The sequence below is a fragment of the Topomyia yanbarensis genome, chromosome 2, assembly GCF_030247195.1.
Source record: "Topomyia yanbarensis strain Yona2022 chromosome 2, ASM3024719v1, whole genome shotgun sequence".
Lineage (NCBI taxonomy): Eukaryota > Metazoa > Arthropoda > Insecta > Diptera > Culicidae > Topomyia > Topomyia yanbarensis.
Window position 1 is genome coordinate 409,899,989 of NC_080671.1, and position 21,000 is coordinate 409,920,988.

A 21,000-nucleotide genomic window follows, 5' to 3' on the forward strand; every position below is an offset into this window, starting at 1 on the left:
GCGAACGCGGTAAAACACTATGACGCGTCCGCAAACGCTTCGCTTTCCGCTTCAGCTTGTCATCGGCCTAACACTCCAGCCCTTCGCGACCATCCATGCACGCCTGCACCCGCAATTTCACAAACGAGATCACACCCCGATGACTAAGTAAACATATATTCCTTGTTTGGACGTGAGTCTTTGTTTTTTCCTTTTTCAAGGATTTTTATGAACGTTTCCACTGGAAAACAGACATACAAAGAATGACCAGAACGGTGAGAATGAAGAAACGGTGAAAATTCACCTTTATTGGAAACACTGAGAAAAGATATGTCCTCAAGCATGAATCGAACCCGCGATCTCCCAGTCTCTAGTTATGTGCTGATCACCGCCGCAGCCTCCATAGGATGGGTCAATTAGGAGACTGGGAGATCGCGGGTTCGATTCCTGCTTGAGAACATCTTTTCGCAGTGTTTCCAATAAAGATGAATTTTCACCGTTTCTTCATTCTCACAGTTCCGGTCATCCTTTCTCTGTCTGTTTTCCAGTGGACACGTTCATAAGTATACATTGTAACACTTATAAATTTACAAAAGCGATCTCAAGAGTGATCCCAACAAACGGTCGTGTTCGAGCGATCATGATTTGGCTACATCCGGAAGTCCCTACTCTCGGCCCTAGCATCCTAGGTCCATGCCTTCGGTAAGAACAATTACGCTCATATCCACTCGAAAACACAATCCATGGTGACATGACCGGGAACTCTAGTGATATGAAAGAACTCACTCTTTTTAGCATCTGAATTAATTTATACACGTAAGCACATGCGACAAACGAACGCCCACGCGTTCGAACATGTTAACGTAGAAACACTCGAGCGCTTCGCGATGATATACGCGATTGTGAAGTCCCTACTCCCGCACATATCCGAACCGTACAATGAAGTATCACATTCAGAATCACAGCCAGCTGCAATTGAAGTAGGACAACTCTCATAAAAAATAGCTACTTCTAACAAAGCCGGATTTGTTGTCGACAATTAAATTATCTTTCTCATTTCCACTTGCAGTGCTAATCTGATGCATACAGTGCCACCTTTCGGTGAAATCACGAGCGAGTGGGTTTTCTCTACGTAAATTGTTGCAAAACCCAATGCAAACTTCAGGAGCATTGGTCCGGTAGCTAGACTTGCATCAAATTTGGAACAAGCACTCCAAGTAGGACTAGACATCTGCTCTGGGGTGGGTCGATTGAGTTTTCAAAAATTCATTATTTTCCTGGGTAGTCGCAAATATGAAAACGATGGTGGGCCGAATGGATTAGGCCGAATGGCCATCAGATCGAATGGTCATTTAGCCGAATGGTCATTAGATCAAAGGACTAGGCCGAATGAACCAAAGAAAGAGAACCAAATAGAGTGGTTGGAACTGACCACAAGATTTAAAACAATGATCAGTTTTCAATGTAGGATGAATTTTTGCGTTTTTTTATTTAAAATAACCGCTCCGTCGGACCTAAACCAATTCATAGCCACTATGTTTGAGTAATCTGGGCAAACGAATGGATCACAGGTTTGCTTGCGAGAGGCCGCCATTTCTAACGGCGGGTCGCCGGCCATCTCGTCAGCTGGACCCTCACCGTTTTTGGGCCGCTTCGGATGCAGGGTCTGGGTTGTGTGGCAAAGCCGCAATTAACTGGCTTCACCGCAAGACATAGAGCCGTGTAGAAGCAGGTACATGCATTTGAATTTTTTTCTCGTGTGTTTTTTGAGAAGGGCCAATAAGCATGCTGTCAAAATTCCCTTTGAGAGGAAATTCTGGACAAACCACTAAACTCCGATTATAAAACACAGCAACAGACAAAAGAGAGAACTTTTCTCTTTCATAAAATATTAACATCCATTCTCGGCGAATTCCGGTTTGTCCGGAATTTTCTCACAAATTGAATTTTGACAGCATGCTTATCGGCCCTTCTCAAAAAATACGCGGGAATTGCTGTTTTTAAAATTTCATGACATCCCGAAATGATAATAATGATGTTATTTATCTAATAGAGTTGCCCAATTTTCCCTTTTGGGAAATATTATTGCATAATGCCAGACGTTTGGCTCCCTAGCCAAATGACAAGATTTCGTTTTCGCTTTCTCGTCAGTAAACCAGAGCTTCAGCTTTTGCTTCCCGGGACATCACCTGGGACGAGTGAGTTGTATAGACGGTCAAATACGTCGTGTGAACTGTTTGGATTTTTTTGTGCCTAACTAGCGCTAATTAGCAGTAGTTTTCAAGGATTAATAATTGGCACAGCGTATACAAAGCCAATCACATTTATATTGCAAGTATAACATATATTGCCATGAAAATAAAACATGCGGTATAAATTTGAAAGAACTGATTTATTTTTATTTTTCAGGCAATAAAACAAGAGATTAATCTAATCGAGATAGGAAAATTTAACTCAAGGCGAAAAATTCCAAAAACTCCACAGGATAAGCTTGAACCTTTTCCTTTCTCTCTGTTAAATATTCGGCTTGTTGGCCTTCGGTTTAACGTCCATTCGGCCTAATGTCCGTTCTGCCGAATGTTCAGCGGCCTAGTAACCTTCGGCCTAATAGCCGGACACCGAATATATAAACAACCACGAGGACACTCGAATATGCAAACAGTCACACGATTATAAAACTCAGTCATCGTGGCACACTTTGTGTCGACCGGATAGGACACCCCAGCGCTCGTATACAAGATCCTGGCGCTCCTTACCCAGAGCATCGAGTGCAAGCCGGGTTCTGACCGACCGACGATTTTGCGTGACTGGAAGGTGCAGCTAGTGCTACAGCGGAAGACAGAAGGCAAGGTAACAAAATCCTTCCGCGCCTTGGGCCGGGAGGTCTGTGTGACCGACCAGTTGATCAAAAGGTGTTTGGTCAACATGGATATCGTCATGAGGAAGCGGATCTCGAGGCCGGCCATGCCGGAAGCGCAAGCGGCCAACCAAGAGCAGCAGTTGAAGGTGCTCGTCAAGGACGTCTTCCCTGCGAAGCCCAACGTAGTTGTGCTAATGGATGACGAGACGTACCTGCTTTTTGCGTCACCCAAAAAGGATTTGAGTGGCGACGTAAACTACATCTTCCGCGCGAAGTTCCCAAAGCGGAGCCTTTTGTGTCTAACAATCAGTGAGAAGGGGATGTCAAAATCACTTTTCTTCTTCGTACCTTGCGGTCAACGGGAGGTGTACAACACGAAGTGCTTGCCGGAAGTTACGTTCTTCATTGAGGGGTTACATATCTTTTTATGCCAAAAATTTCAACAAACTTTGGATTTACGTAAAGGCATAAAGCAATGATTTCATTACTTAAAACTTATAGTATATTGATAGTAATTTTTCAGTGAAATAAGCATAAGTTTATAAAAATGTATTGATAATTGGCGGAGTTATGGCATTTTCCCCGAAACCTTTCTTTATTTAAGAGGTTTGCGGTGATCGCGATTGAAGACTAATAGATCAACTAAAATCCCAAAACTCAAAAAATCCCATTAGTATATGAGTATTCCTCGTACCTTAACGATTAGTTGACTAAATAATATATTTTTCCTGCATTCGGGTACGTTTTCCTAAAAAATCTCTGCTTAAGCTCTAAAAATTGTATTAAAAAATTCACACCTGCGAAACAAAAACATTTGCATAAAAAAGGAATCGTTAAGGTAAGAGAAAAATTAATTGCGATAAAGTAATAAAACAATTTCGATTTTTTGAAAAATGAAAAGGTATGTAACCCCTTAGGAAGCACCAGTTGGAGAACGACGAACAGTGGCGTAACTATATCAAATCTATGACCAACATTATTTCACATGTTTTTAAGCTTTTTTATACGATAACCAGTAATGCAAAATGGTTTTAGATACTTTATGACCAAAATATGAAAAAACCTCCTTGCAGTGTGATGCAAAGCCGAAAATAAACGAATTCAACGAGCATTATTATTTTTCAATGTAAACGTGTTTTTAGAGTAATTAATCAGTTTGAGGAAACCTCGCATTGAGATTTAGTCTGTTTCAACTGTTTTCATAAATTACAACATTTTGTTTCTAGTTCATATATTAATTTTGTTTTTCTGTTTTTCTTATAGTAGAAAAAATAGTCAAGTTTTTGTAAATTCGGTAATAGAAATCTATCCAAGTGATTATCGTATTCAATCTGGATTATTCACGTTAACACTTGCAATCCGGAGACAAGGAACTGGAATGAGAAGATTGCATAAGTTGTGTGATGCTTAACTTACGTTTCCAAGGCAACAAGTACTCCTGGTGGAACTAGGAATCGACTCAGGCATGGGCCGATAGGGGTCATTTTTTCCTGTCACTCTAGTGGTCGATAATAGCTCAATTTGGTTGATCGGCGCAATCTAACAAAAATATGGGGGACTCAATCAAATCATTCTTGTCATATAAGCTTTAGTTTGAGCTTGTGCGACCACCCCTGGCCGCTACTCCGTTATCGATCTGGACTAGCTGAAGTTGCACAAGGAATTAGTAGATAATTATGCTTGGGAGTAGCGAAGCGGGAGGAAACTGAAGGAATGGTTAGTCCGATACTTGCTTTTGCTAGAGGCTGTATATATTACTGCGTACTCCACAAGTATCACGGGAAGAGGATATTTGTTAGTAAGTATAGAAGTTGGATACTACTTCTTCCTTACCGGCGCCGGAGAGGTGACTTCACTTCTGGACTAGAGATATCGATCCATCAACTCATGGACCGGGGACCAACGTGGCTTTACTTCCCTTCCGAAGGAAGACGTCACCACAGATTTTTTCACCTCAGGAAAATCTCAATGACTTACCACTCAACCACCGGCGCCGTCTCAAATTATTCTTTTCATATAAGATCTTTTAAATAGCCACAATACTGATTTTTTTAATTGTATTCTCTTAAATTTGAGCAAAAAACACGACATTTTCAAACAGCTGTAAAAACCGATGGGATTAATTGGGAATGTTTTCTTCGTGGAATACTCCAAATAATTTTCTCTTGTTAACAGATTTACCCGACATTGCCCGACAAGGTACTTTTTTTACCAACAAATGTGTGGAAAATTGAAAAAAGTGAGCACTTTTATGATACCTACCCAAAAATAACAAAAAAAAGCTAAAATTGACCCCAATTAATTGTAGTTACTGGAGTTTGCTATGAAAAGCATAATTTTGAATTATATATTGATTTTGGGTAATTAGTTTTTGAGCAATCTGAAAAATTGAGGGATGCTTGGGCTGGCTTTCAAGCTAATAAAATGTGTAAAAAATCACTGATTTCAAATAGTTGCATACAAAAATTATTAAATGAAAACGCTTTTCTTTTTAAACAAAACATTAGAGAATGTTTCGAAGAACAATTTAAGCCGAAAATATGGACAAATAAACAAAAACAATATTTTTTTTATTTTGGCCAGAATTTGAAGTTAGTTACACCTCTGTGCGACGGCATGGTCTGGTCAGATCTGGAATCAGGAATCAGAATATATTGGCTCAAATGGTACGTTCCCCGGACATAGTCGGGGATTTGTGCCTTGCCGTGTGTTTTCATCATTTCCTGAGCGGAAGGAAAGGACAAGGAGGTGTGGGGAAGTAGAATTGGAAGGGTGGGAAAAATAACAACACAAAACAAAAATAAACAACAGGTAAGTTAAACTCACAAGTAGTTCAACTTGCCTGCGAATAAGCCTAAAGCTCTTTACCACATTGGATAAGAAACTTTAGTATGTCTCTGAGTTTCAGTCGACCAAACATGGTTTCGTCTATATAAGGACGGCTGAAGACTCGAAATCGCAATTGCGCTACCGCTGGACAGTTGCATATCAGATCATATGAGGTTCCGTAGTCGGATTCACAAAGATCACATGAAAAAGACTCAGCGCGCTGAATAGTTGCCATGTGATAATTGAGTTTGCAGTGGCCGGTTAAAGCCCTGGTCAGCATGCCGCAGTGGAGCTTCGAAAAATGTAAGAGATTTTTCGAAACCACTGGGCATGGTTGTTCTAGAAACGCCTTTGTTTGGCGACACGTTTGTAGATTTCTCCAATAATTGCGGTGCTCGGACGAAGCCCAGGACCGTATTTTTTCCCGTATCCAACTTGTCGAAATTGGCAGCGCGGGCTCAGGACCAACGAAGTCAATCGCTGAACCTGCCCTGGCCAATTCGTCAGCCCATTCATTTCCAGTAATACCGCAATGTCCGGGGACCCAGACAAGGTAGATAGTGTTGACAATGCTTAGTTCTTCGATTTGGGTTCGGCACGCGATCACTAGCTTGGACCGGGATTTGTCTGAGCTAAGGGCCTTGATTGCAGCCTGACTATCGGAGCAGAAGATTATAACTCTGTCGGACAAACTCAGTTGAAGGGCCGATTGCACCCCGCACATAATCGCAAAGATTTCTGCTTGGAATACAGTACAGTATCTACCTAGTGAGTGAGATTGTTCCAATCTCATTTCACGACAGTAGACACCAGCACCGGCACGTCCCTCCATCAGAGAACCGTCAGTGTAACAGACTACTTGCGTTTGTTGTTGTCTTTCCATAAAGCCAGACAACCACTCCTCTCGAGAGGGAATCTTAACAAGGAATGTCCTGTAAGGAAAACTACAAGTGAGTGTAATATCGCTGGGAGCAAGAATATCTTCACCCCATGTAACCATTTGTGACCACAATCGTGTATGACTGGTAGCAAGATCAACATGATTACTGTTCCAAAGCCCAGTAACCTGCAGTCTGTATGCACATGATAGTGCTTCTTGTTTTAAGTGTATGTGTAATGGTTTGATATTTAGAAGTGCCTCAAGAGCAGCAGTCGGAGTCGTGGTGAAAGCACCAGTCAACGCCATGAGCGCCATTCTTTGCAGATGGTTTAGCTTTGACTGGACTGTCACCACCTCTCCCCTCTGCCACCACACAAGGCATCCGTATGACAGTATTGGACGTACAATTGTCGTGTAAATCCAATAGATGTATTTAGGTTTGAGACCCCAGGTCTTTCCAAAAGTTCGTCTGCACTGCCCGAAGGCCATGCACGCTTTCTTGACTCTGAACTCAATGTGAGCAGACCAATTCAGTTTGGAATCCAATATGACTCCAACGTATTTGACTTGATCTGCACACAGCAGCTCAGAATCAAAGAACTGCAAGGGACGAACCCCGGTTGTTATTCGCTTCTTCGTGAAAAGAACCATTGAAGTTTTGCTTGGGTTAACTGATAGTTTAACTTGTCGACACCACTGTTCGACAGCTCTTAATGCCTGTTGCATCAAGTCAAAGATTGTTCCGATGCAAAATCCAGTAATTAGTATTTGGTAATCGTCAGCAAACCCGTAGGTTGGAAATCCAAGCTCATTGAGTTTCTTCAACAAACCGTCAGCTACTAAGTTCCATAACAAAGGTGACAGAACGCCGCCCTGAGGACAACCGCAAATACTCAACTTCCGTATCTCAGCCTGTCGCAGTGACGAGCAAAGTATGCGGTTACTAAGCATTGCGTTTATCCAACCTGAGATACATGCAGGTATCCCATGACCGCGCGTCGCTTCCAGAATAGACTTGAAGGACACATTGTCAAAAGCACCCTCAATATCTAGGAATACACCCAAGCTAGATTGCTTGAGCGAGAAGGCTTTCTCAATGTTGTAAACAACATCGTGAAGCAGAGTGATCGTGGATTTCCCACACTGATATGCATGTTGCATTTTGTGCAGTGGATATTCAACTAAACTAACGTTCCTGATGTGATGATCGATTATCCGTTCCAAAGCTTTCAGAAGAAAAGAACTTAAGCTGATAGGCCTAAAACTCTTGGCTTCTTCATAGCTTGAGCGCCCCCCTTTGGGAATAAATCTAACAGTTATTTCTCGCCATTCTTTCGGGATATACCCGGTAGCAAGACTGGAAAGCAAAATCTTTTTCAAGACATGTTTAAGAATATCAAATCCCTTTTGCAGTAGCACGGGAAGTATCCCATCTTTTCCGGGTGATTTGTATGGAGCAAAGCTGTCAACTGTCCACTTGACCGATTCAGTGGAAACCAATGTGCGTGCTAGCGCCCACGAGTCCGAATTACCAGAATGAGATCTGTGAACATTGATCAACTCCGGATCGATACAACCTGGAAAATGTGTGTCGAAGAGACAATTAAGAACATCTTTTTCGTCTGTCACATAAACACCATCTCTGGTTTTCAAGGAGTTCATCTGAAAATCATTCGATTTGGAGAGAATTTTATTTAATCTGCTAGCCTCGTTCAGACTAGAGACATTAGTGCATAGGCTTTGCCAGCCAGCCCGTTCTGCAGATCTAAGACATTTCTTATATGCATTACGAGCTGACCTGAAAGCCCTGGAGTCATCACGCTGACGCCGGTTCCAAGCTCTTCTCATAACTTTCTTCATTCTTTCAAGCTCAGCCCTCCACCAAGGGGTTCCCCTAGTCGATTTAACAGTACGAAGTGGACAAGCTTCTTCGTAGGATGCTAATATGAATGAGTTTGTCGTATCCACGACGTCATCTAAGTCGTCTAGTTGACTAATTGTTGGAAAATATCCATGAAATTTAGTCGCCAAGTTTTCCAAAAAGAGGTCCCAGTTTGTAGATTTAGGATTACGATATGTCACCACATTGAAGGTGACATCAAAATGATCGAAAAATATATATTTATGATCGGATAGAGACGGTTCAGTTTCATTTGGAACCTGCCAATTTCCCAGTTCATGCAAAATTCTATCAGAGCAAAGTGTTATGTCTAACACCTCCTCCCTACCAGACCTAGCAAAAGTTGGTCGGTTTCCCACATTCAGAATATGGAGATTTGTACTACTTATGTACTCCATCAGTTCAGAGCCTTTCAGATTGATGTTCGAGCTGCCCCAAATGATGTGATGAGCATTCGCATCACTGCCGATAATGAGCGGAAGCCCATTTCTGCTACAATATGATACAACGCTTTTGAAATCATCAGAAGGAGATGATTCGTTATGCGGTAGGTATGCTGAACAATATATATATTTTTTGTCTACGTTTCCGACAGTCAGTGTAACTGTGACAACACAGATATCGCGAGTTGTGAGCTCCGATATGAGACACGCGTCAATAGCCTTATTTGCAAGAATGCAAGCACGAGGCATTTCACGTGGGTTAGTCATGCCTGTCTTGTTGTAAGCAATGAAGGCAGTGTTAAGTAACTTTCCAAAATAGAAGTTTCCTTTATGGAAATACGGTTCTTGAACCAATGCTATGGAAGCTTTACCTTCCTGCATTAGTCGAGATAAATTCATAGTTGCTGTACGTTTATGTTGGAGATTGATTTGTGCTATTCTAACCATTGTTGATTAGAGAACTGTACATTTCATCTCCAACACAAATTGCACAACAACTAGAGGACACCAAGCGAGTTGGGATGTTAACGCATATAGCGAGCCATATCAGGTTTAAATGGGACATGATCATTTAATTCCCACGATTTGCGAAGAAAATAATGGTCCACTGTGTCAGAGATTCGCATAACACAGTAAGGGCAAAACCCAAAATGCTCCGTGCGCGACTGGCATATTTTAGACCCTCCAGTCATTAAGTCCTCGGCACGGAACTACACCTTGACTTAGGGTCTCCTACTTTCAGTCGCCTCCTACGACATGGGAGCAGGACTCCAGTGGCACAATTCTAGGCCGGATACCACACGGCCTCTGGGCAGGTTCATCTGTACACATCGAAATTTGATAATCGAAACTCAACAAAACTTCACCGAACTACAATCAGCTGAGAGTCTAAGCAAACCCCCAGCCAACAAAAATTCGGCAAAATTAAGTGGATCATCGGTGAAAAAAATCGGTGTGTAGAGTGAACGTTCCGCTGCGTAATGCAGCATACTGGGGAGTTCGCCCAACTCTTCCCAGGCTCCGTTCGCCATTGAGAATGTTTTAAACCCCCTCAACAATTTTACCCATGGCACGGGTCGCATGACACTATTCCCTGTTTGGTAGATTTTTACCACTGAAACAGGTAGTCCGTAGTGTAATGCTTAGCCGGTTGAAGCAACCACTACCGACACTACACGGCTTATCTAGGCTGTTCGGTGAAAGAAGCTGACATTGAAGAACAGCTTCCATATTTAGATGGGCAAACAGCCGCAGAAGGAAGGAAGGATAACGGGTGGAGAGGGATTTGGGATTTGGGCTAAGCGCTTATTTAAAGGCGGCGCTGGCTCGCCTTGACAGGGCTGCTTTAGGGCATGTGGTATTTAGGCCTAGAACGTATAGGGCCCACTACCTCGTCCTACCACACCCGCAGTCAGCCCCCGCTGCTGGTTCGGGTCGCGAATCACAACTAGTTGCTATCGCGATTAAGCATTATCCACCACCTATGACCCGCCCGGTTGCTTGTAGCTCAGCTTCCCACGTAGCGTTCCTCCACCACCACGGGGCCCGGGTCATATATGCAAACAGCCACACAAGGCAAGCTAACAAAATCCTTCCGCGGTTTGGGCCGGGTTTACATTTAAATTAAATAATTTAAAAAAAGGGCAGGCGGCCACTCAAAACCAGCGGCTGATAGTGCTCGCCAAGAACGTTTTCCCTGCGAAGCGCAACGTATTGATTGCTTGTGATCAAGGATTACGACACGTACCCGCTATTTCATGTCCCCCAGAAAGGATGTCAGCAGCCACGTAATGCACATCTCCCGCGCGAAGTTCCCAAACTAGAGCCTTTTGTGTCTAATAATCAGATAATAGGGGGTTGTCAAAGCCAATTTTCTTTTCTTCGTAACTTGCGGTCAACGGGGAGGTGAAGTGCTTACGAGAAGTTACGGTTTTCATTAAGGGGGGCGTCTGGTGTAAAATGCTCAAATCGAAAGATATTTTGCTTTACGGTTTTGAAAGCAAGGCAACAATGTGTCTTTTCTGTAATGTTAAGATTTATTTATACATTCATTGTGTACGAAAAAAGAATATTTTCAGTTACGCAGAGCCACACATACGAGCGTTCCAAGAGTAGACGTCCAACCATTTCCACGTCGAGGGGGGCGCCTCGGCGAACACGATGACTCTTGATAAGATTATCTGACACAGGAAATTTAATAAGGTTTGTAAAGTTTAAACTTGTAGTTACTCGATGAACCAAAAAAATGGAACAAAGTTTGAGCTTCGGAAAACTGCTTCATGAAAACTGAAAAATGTCATATTTTACTGTAAAACTCGCTCACTTTTCTTCAAAATAATAGGAAGAAAATTTTTTTTATTCATTTTTCCGTCAATTTGTTAATTAGTTTTTGAGTTATTGTGTTCGTCAATTTGAAAAACGCGGTTTCGATAAAAATGCTATGGAAGGGTGCCCCACATCAAATTGCATCACTGAAAAAACGCTGTAGAAAATAACCGATTGGGTATATTCTCTTGAAAATTTGAAAAGTAGTTTACAGTGTATTGTTAACACTGTATTTTTAGCGCTGTTAGTTTTTCGAAAATTGTTGCCGATAGATTGAAATCTGCGTGTGTTATGGCCACCGAGATTGCGGAAGACATTCTAGAGGTTCAATACTAATAATGAGGCGGATAAAAAAGAAGTCGATTTTTTGCCCACTATACAAGACGCCCCCTAGACCTAGACACATTACACAAAGCGGTCGCTGGAGAAGATGGAGCTAAACTGAAAATGACTGGGTGAATCTGAAGCAGAGGATCTTTTTGGGCAATTTTTTGGTGAAAACCGAAAAGGAACTGATAAATAAGGCGACCAGAGAGTTTAAGAATATGCCCAAATCTTTCTTTGCAAACGGCTATGGCTAAAGTTTCGGCAAAATTCTGCAAGGCCGCACGACAGGGAGTGAAGTCATTTTTGTGAAATCATGAATCAATAATAATCAATAAAAATTGGTTTTGTTTTGGTGTCTTTCTTCGTTTTTTTCATGCATCCAAAAATTGTCTCTTTTTGAATGCAAGTGTTACACCTTAGCACACACGACATACTAAAGTTCAAACGAGTGAACACGTTAACATACAAACGCTTAAGCTGTTTGCGAGAAAACAAACCTTGTCACAAACGCGAACATACACCAATCTTGCAATCCTGAAAACGCCCCGGTGATAGGGTCAACGTGTCCGCACTTACGAATTTAAAAATGCGTTTTCAACCTTAAACATACAAATGCTAGTTCCCGCGCGATCATGATATCTCCGCGCCCCCACATGTGTACCGTACACCCAATATCACACATCAGAATGGCTAGCGTCACTGGATCCGCTGGTTCGGTGCTGGTTCGTGAGTGCTTCTAGGCGATCCGTTCGCCACGCCATCCGGCAACAGAATCAGGGTTGATTGTCACAGCTTTGGTTTTTTATAGTTGCTTAGTGAAAGAAGAAAATTATTATTGTTGCCACGCTACCCAATGTGTACTAAGTGAAGCGAAGAAAATGATTTTGATAGAATGATGGAAAAAAGGTGGTTAATATTGAAAACTATATTTCAAAGGATTTAAAACACATTTTTTATAAAACAATTTTTTTTAATTTTTTTTGTCTATAGTATCTTAATCTCTACAACCAGTTTCTTAAATCTGTCGTAATTTAGTGGAGAATAGATAAACTAATTTTCCTTTAATTTGTAATGTTTCTATTTGGATATGGATTACAGCAACCTCTGACGACATAGGTGTTTTTTTTCGCTCCTGACACGTTTTTGAGAAAATATAATTCTTGAGCGTTTTTTCAAAACGTCATATCTGCAATGAGTTACTCTCTTTGTTTACTTTCTCTTTCGATTTTTACGGCGTCACTATAACACTTTTCACTTATTTTACAGTACAGATCGAAAGACGGTGGTTTTAACTAGCATATTATGCAAAGAGCTGAGGGATAAATGTTAAAGTGACCGAATTATTAACAGAAGAGAAAGTAAACAGAGAGTAACTCACTGCAGATATGACGTTTTGAAAAAACGCTCAAGAATTTTCCGTTCGGTGCTCTTCAACAACTCAGCTGATGAAGAGAACCATTTTGAATTTAGAAGTTCGTGCCCAAAGCGGACTAAGTTCGAGGAGATACGACCACAGACCACTCGCAAGCGGCCCAACCTCAGGCAATCCTCTAAAAACTGGCAAATCCGGAACTGGTTCATTACGGTGACCTCCTGCAGGTGTTGTTGAACCCGACAAAGCCGTTCACTCCGGAGTGTTTAACATTCAAACAAATGTTTGAAGCGATGGCTGGCATGATAAGAGACCGCCTGAACCCGATTGAACGCAACATCAACTACAATTGGAATCCAGAAAATAGTGAGCATTCTGTTCGTGGGGGTCAAGGCCGTCATCACGATAGATGTAGATAACAGCATTCTGGATGATCTTATTACACGTAAGTCAGGTTTATTTGCCATTTTCTAAAAGATTCGTCGGAGATAGTGCGTATTATAGCGCATCATTGTACGAATAATGCGCAATACTTCCGACGTGATTCCCTTGCTTAGAATAATGCAATTGTCGCTGGTCAGATTTTCCAGTTTTCAACAGCAGCCAGAATAGTTCGGAAAAAAACATCCGGATTACTCGGCCGCAAATTAAGAGCGAGTAAAGGCGCTTTAATCAAGGCTTATTAGCCAGGGCAAGGTGTACCTCTGTTCCATCCCAAAGGAGTGACAATAACCTTCTTAGCCAAGTCACTCCCAACGATTTTTATGATTATTATTTTTGTTATTTCTCCTTTAAACTGAAACGGTCGGTACGGTTGTCCTCGTTTCTTCCTCCTTTAGGATTCAAAACAATTCGTTAATTGACTTATTCATCAAATGAATAATTTAATTGCCGACTAATTTTGAAACATCTTCAAACCCAACTCTGCACAGTAAGCCTGGCCGTTTTAATATTTGCGACATATGAAAATATGCTTCAAATATTAATATTGACAAGAAAAACACTACAGAATAACTGCAGTGTTTTCCAGGATGCTTTTCAATACTTGCTGTGTACGGGTTAGAATAGAATAGAATAAATTGTAATGTTTCTATTCCCCTTTTGAAGATCTGTAATATTTTTGAGATGAAGTTTTCTTAAAATAAAAAAAGAACAAGCAATGCTTTACTATATGTAATACCATTTAAACATGACATGAGAAGTAACATGCCATCATAATTATTACAATTTAACATATTTATCCTCAAATGGTTTGGTTTAGAGAATTATTTCACGATGACTTTAGAGGTAATTAAAGAAAACTTAAAGTCTTCCTCAAAGAACATCGCCAACGACGTAAGTAAATTTAAATTAATTGAATTCATGAATGCAATCCAAGAATTGTGCACAGCCAATTGATGTCTATCCGAATGCTAGAAACGTTAGTTCATTATTCAACAACTTCAGAATAAATGGCATTATCGCTGAGCCCATACCAGTACTTCCCAACAAAAAACAAACATCAATCCAGTCATTGCCGAACCAATAAAACACCCATCAGGTGCAGACTTCACGATCTTTGCGGGATTCTCGCTTCTAAATTGGTCCATTTATATCCTCCGGCTGTAAAACAGTAACCAAAGTTTGGCCTTTTCGTGCCATTTCATTTCGACCAAACCAAGCGTGTGATGGTGCTTAACGAGCAAACTTTGTTCCGTCCCCAGCCGGTGACCTAGACCCTAATCTAGCCTACCATATATAAGACCATGTCTCAGCGTCGCGAACAGAGCACCCATTCATGAACCAAATGACTGCTTTCAATTTTCTGTTTCATCAATCCGTAGGGGAATGTTCTATACTTGAGTCTGCTGACGTGACCGGGATTTTATGTTTCATTGAACATATTCGATTGCAATAATAAATAAAAATTGTCTGAATTGATGTTCGATGGTTTAGCTATGATTTATATAATGAACTTTCCCAATTGTAACGGCAAGACAATGAAAGTAATTGCTCTGCCATGTTAGGAGACTCAAAAACACAGACTAGGTTTGTCGCAGTCCGGAACATTGTTGCGTTACGAAGCACTATGCTATTCGTAGATAGAATACATACTAACAATAATCATGTTGCTTATAGATAATGTAACTCATCTTATTTATAAGATAAATGACCTGCAATGAACATTATCTCTATGAATGCAATAAATCAATAGCTTGAGAATCGCCATTGCCGACTACCGGCACTTAAGATAGTATAGGGAATGCTGATGTGATACAGGAAGGCCACCAATTCAATAACGCTTTCATAAGTATCACGGAGTTGGATCGAAGGATTGAATTCTTCTCGCAAATTGTGAGTTCTCTACCATCATACATGATTCAACATTCCACTCAGACGACACCATGCGTATTCCCCACACACATTTAATGCACTGTGGATTAGCTCCCTAGTAGGTCAAACAAACACTAATCAAACAAGTAATTAGTTTGCTTAGCCCAAAAAATGACAGCTGCATAACCAAGGTGGCTCATTTTCAAAGATAGCACTGTTGATGAATCATCTTATAAAAATATGTTATAAGGGCTGCGGATGAAACTAACTAACCACTACTATTGTTGCAATCCGGAACATTAGGTATGAAAGTGTCAAACTAATAGGCGCCTAACGAGAGCGAAAGAGGTAGGGCACACTATACCTCTAGCAACAATCCTAATCTTGTGTTCTGTATCTTCTACAATGATTCAATGACTACATGATAAGGAATGAAATGTCACCAATTGTGACTGAACACCCGATGTATTAAATTAGAAATGAATCGTAAGCTAAACAATATTATCCAAAACAATAAAATTCTGTTTCTAATTTTGTTAAATTTTCAAAGGGGGGGGGGGGGGTTGGCATTTCGCATTGTAATAAATAATGCCAAATTTCATATCATTTGGACAATTATTCACCTCCACTTTAATTGAAGTTTTGCCAATGGGGAATACATTGAATGCTTTAACTGTTGAACTAGCTCCAAGAAAATTTTAGTTTATATCTATTTTTTAAAAGAAAATAACCTTACTATTAATTGAAAAATGTTCGTTTTTTTAAACATGGGATATTTTGTCACTAATATTACCTGTTTTTAATAATGTTTCCACACACTAAATTCGCTCATTTTTTAATAATATTATTGTTTTTTGTCTCAAATAATGCTAATGTCAGAATCCAAGAAATTTGGATTCTAGGGCATTTTGTCAATTATCAAATTTTCTCATTTTTTCGTGTATACAGTGAAGACCCGTTTTTATCAGCCCCTTGGTGAATTTTAGGCTGATAAAATGAAGACATTGATAAAATCGGGGCATATATTTTTCTTTCTTTTTAAGTAACCGAAGCTCTTAAAATATTCGGTTGTCAAACGGTGAGATAACATAGTCTTCACTAAAGGGATTGTAATGGCAATGAGGCACCATGTTCGGTTTGGAGTTTCAATTCAGTTGTAGAAGCGTATAGCTGAGTTTGGATTCAGGACGGAGCTTATCGTTTCTTTGTTTTTTTAATCTCTTTAGCTCTCACAAGTCTCCTATCTCATGCCTCCACACGAGTCTAAGTCTATTGATGACGTTTGGTCCTTAGACCGGCGACGACTGGGTGCTATCAGCCTTTTGCCGACAGTAGCAGAATGAGAGGGTGCGAAGTGATATAATCAAAGAAACACTACCGTAAAAATGAATATCAAATCGGAAATCAGCCGCACCAAAACTTTTATCTGACTAGTATCGATGATCGCGGGTCAATACATACTGAAAATTCGCCGCGTATGTTTGAATCTAATTTCAAGTTCTGTTATTGCTAACCAGCTCGTGTATCACGTTAACAATTCTTTGTATATTCATTCATGTAACATCTCGCGCTATCATAACTCTCTGTCTGTATAACGAAGAAGTAGCGGATTCTGTCTAAATACCGTTACAATAGATAGTGATCCGGCCCATTACGCAGATAATATTAACTTTTCTAGGCAATACTCCCACGGTCGGCTGTGTGGAGTTCAAATTGCTTTTGTTTAGGAAACATAGGATACTCTCGGTAGTCGGCTGCCCAGAGTTTAAAAAGATCCAAAAACTAAAGAAGATTTTTTCTTTTTCGAGTGATCGTGTACTCGAAGACTAACTAAACACTACATAATAAAATATTCTTTACAGGTCGCATCGCTAGCTTGGAGCGAATCCTAGATCTTATATCCTTCCAAACCACCAACTCCGCGACACCTATGGAAGAGTCTGATGAATCGTCGTCCTTCCGTTAAGTAGGTGGAGCATCAACACTTCCCGTCTACCTTATCCTTTATCCTTCCCCGTGAACGATGGAGATGGGGGCGGCCGGCAATGATGGCTATCATGCTGTTGAGGTTTTAATATGGGTCGGATTGGTATGAATTCCTACTTACCATTTCCTAAGCAACTCTTATTAGATAATCAGCAGTCATACATGATGAAGTCAGTGTGTAATCCGCCAAAATCATCGTCACAACGCAACGCACCGCAACGCAACCGAAGCTCTTAAAATATTCTTCTTTAGTCCCTAGATAGCCTCATAATTTTTCTAGATTATTTAGCTTAAACTTTCCTTAAGGGGGTCTAACAGCGCAAAATTAAAAAAAAGAAAAAATTGTTTTTGCGTATTTCGGATCTCTAAGAAAAATATGCTCTAGAAAGGATTTACTTGAATTCAATTTGGTACGTCTGCTAGAGTCCATCAAACTATCAACTATCAATTTTCATGTGAAGCTGATAAAATCGGGTCAAAAAGCTGATAAAATCGGAGGTTGATAAAATGTGGGCCTGATAAAATCGGGTTTTCACTGTATATCTCTATTAATCTTTAATGAATTTTTTTTGTTCAACTTTGAAGATGAAAGAAACGACGACAACCGTACCGACCGTTTACAGGGATGGATAAAAAAAATTTCGGAGGTGGTCGGTCCGATTTTGGTTTTTGGTATACTCATTCTCGACAAACATATGATTAGGGCTCAAACGCCAAATGTCTAAATTAACTTTGAGGAGAAATTCAGGAAAACCCGTTATTACCCAAGCATGGTGTATATCAGTGTCGGTTCCGGCAGCATAAGTCATTAAATCGACTTTACGCTTGTCCGGACATGCCGCAGACTCAGGTGAATCGTATTTAATGCCAAAAGATCCTGACTCCTGCATTGCTGAAGACAAAGAGTTAAGTAGCCGGGAAACTCTAAGCTTGTTCATTGACCCTACTCTACGCTTTTCTGAACTTTCTTACTTCAAATCCTTGCTCTTCCTTGAGTACTATGGCTCTTAATATTTGAAAAATACTTCACCTTCCAGTCCTTGCTAATTATATGTCATTACAAAATAAAAAAAGGAAAAAGATTGACTCACTATAAGTCGTTAATAAAAAAGGAAAAAAAAACATATCAGTAAACGAAAGAAAAAACTTTTTTCTGTTATTTGCTACCAACGGCAAGGATTAGCGCTTCGTCTGGAATTTCTCCCCAAAGTGAATTTTGACAGTTGGCTTTTGAGAACTAATCATATATTTGTCAAGCATTATACAATACTTAATATGTCATTCATTTGATTTAATACCTCATTTAATGAAAAACAGTTTTGGTGATCAAATCAGCCTTGGCATGATTTTAAGTTTAGAACGAATTTAAAATAAAAACTTAAATAAAATTTGTTCAACAAGTTACAAATTTTCGGGGGGAGGGGGTTGTTTGGTCCGGACCCTCAGGACACTCCCACTGGATCCATCACTGTCCGTTTCAGTTTAAAAGGAGTTTGATAAATCTTTGGGAATTACTTGGTTTCGCTTCTTTGCCTTTTTCTTCCCGAGAAAGAGGGGTTTACACCATGCCCCCTGGCTAATGAGGTCGTAGCGACTTTACTCGTTTATTGATATTACTCAAGAAAGAAAAATGAAACACGGGACATCCGCAAATGTCCGAAATAAACAAAGTATTGAAAGAAACTCCATCGTGATCCAAACATGAAAATCCAAGTAATTCGATGTTCATTTCAATGGAATTTCAACCCTTGTGGTATCACGATTGAATTTACATAGAAAACTAGCATGCGACAGCAGGAACCAACTTGCATCCGTTCGATAGCCGCACTGGGCCCCGGGACTTAAATCACTGGCCTCCTATAGATGACTTTTTCATTGAATTCTGATTGGGGAAATTGACCTTTTGAAGGAAGCCATTTTTTACAAAAATTCTGTATTTGGTACGAGTTATTGTGTTAGCTTAACGGAGCCATGGGTCAACTGACCCATTTTAAAGTAGAAAAAAAAGGAAAAAAAATGTATATTAGTGGCTGTCCATCAGTACCTCTTGCACAAACGGCAAAACTTAAATACATTAAATCGTAAAACTTTTGAACGAGCTCCCAAAAAACTATAGTTTATACTTTTTTTTATACCTTACTACCTGATTATATAATGTTCGCTCTTTTGAAAATTTGGTTTTGGGTTGTCTCTAAAATTATCTTTTTAATAATATTTTAACTCTATGTCTCAAATCATACATTTTTTGCAATTTTTTTATATGAAAAAAAAAATCAGGAATCAAACGGAGCTTTTGCGACCTTAGTCAGAACACGAGAAATTTCTGTTCTAGGGTATTTTGTCAATCATATCAAATGTTTTCATTTTCTCATGCATAGGGTAAGGCGGGGCAAAGCCGATCTAGTAATTGGTTTTGGCTATGAAATGCTCATTTTACATCGGATCATGTCGTTATATATACCATTAAAGGTTAGGCTTCTGTGCAACTTTCTATCCATATCTTTTTATTTATACCTTGGAATAATTTTGAGATACAAGCGTTTTAGGAAATAGCTCATTGTTGCAATTTTCAGAAATGGTGGGGTGAACCGCCTATGTTTTTGGTTGATTTAGTACAGATATTACCTAAATTTAATGGTTCTGCTTTTCTCATGTAGAAAGTTTATGCAAACATTCTGAAAATCGTTAACCAAATCTCGGCCCGGAGGGCCCAGTGTTTTATAACATTTGACTCAGTTCCTCGAGATAGTAAAAAGTCCGTACGTGTGTGTCCCACTATTTAGAGGACGGATTTGTCCCACTGCGTCTTTTTTCTTCTCACTTGCGTTTTTTATGCGATCATTTTAACAAAAGAAATATCATCTAGTTAATCAGGGACCAATTCATAAATTATGTAACGTTTTTATGAGGGAGGTGCTACGACAAATTGTGACATGTTGTGACACATGCGGGAGGGGGAGTAAGCTAGAACGTTACGTAACAAGACATTTTTTTTCAATAAATTTGTTACGTATTAGGAGAGGGGGCAGGAGCGTAGTAAAAAAAAATTAGGGGGGGGGGATGTTTTCTTATATATATATATATATATATATATATATATATATATATATATATATATATATATATATATATATATATATATATATATATATATATATATATATATATATATATATATATATATATATATATATATATATATATATATATATATATATATATATATATATATATATATATATATATATATATATATATATATATATATATATATATATATTATATATGTATGTTTGTATGTATAAATGTTTTTTAAAGGCCAGAAAAAATGTTCGAAAACACCCTGAGCAAGAAAAAATACGAAAATAACTCAGAGAACGGGTTTGGATAGTCTGGTCCCCGACAATAGACCTGGCCTACTCGGACGGAGACTTTCACGGCGATAAAGTTCTTCCGAAACCGAGCCAATCCTGCCGACACATACTCAGTGGTCTGTCGCAGCCTACTCAACTAATCCTCGCCGGTGAATCCATCCTAATCCAGCCAGAGGTGGGAAAATACCGGTTCAGTACCGGTACGGTAAACCAAATTTTCACAAGTGTTTATGTGTCCTTTATATTGTGTGCGGTTTTATCGCTGGTTGTGTTTATACGAGACACGAAAAACAAACCGAGTTTCGTTTACACAGCACCGCGGTTTGGTTTTGATTTTCGTTTACCGGTGCACGAGTATGGGAAGGAACGAGAATAACGAAACCAAACTTCGGTTGTGATGCGGTTGTGTATT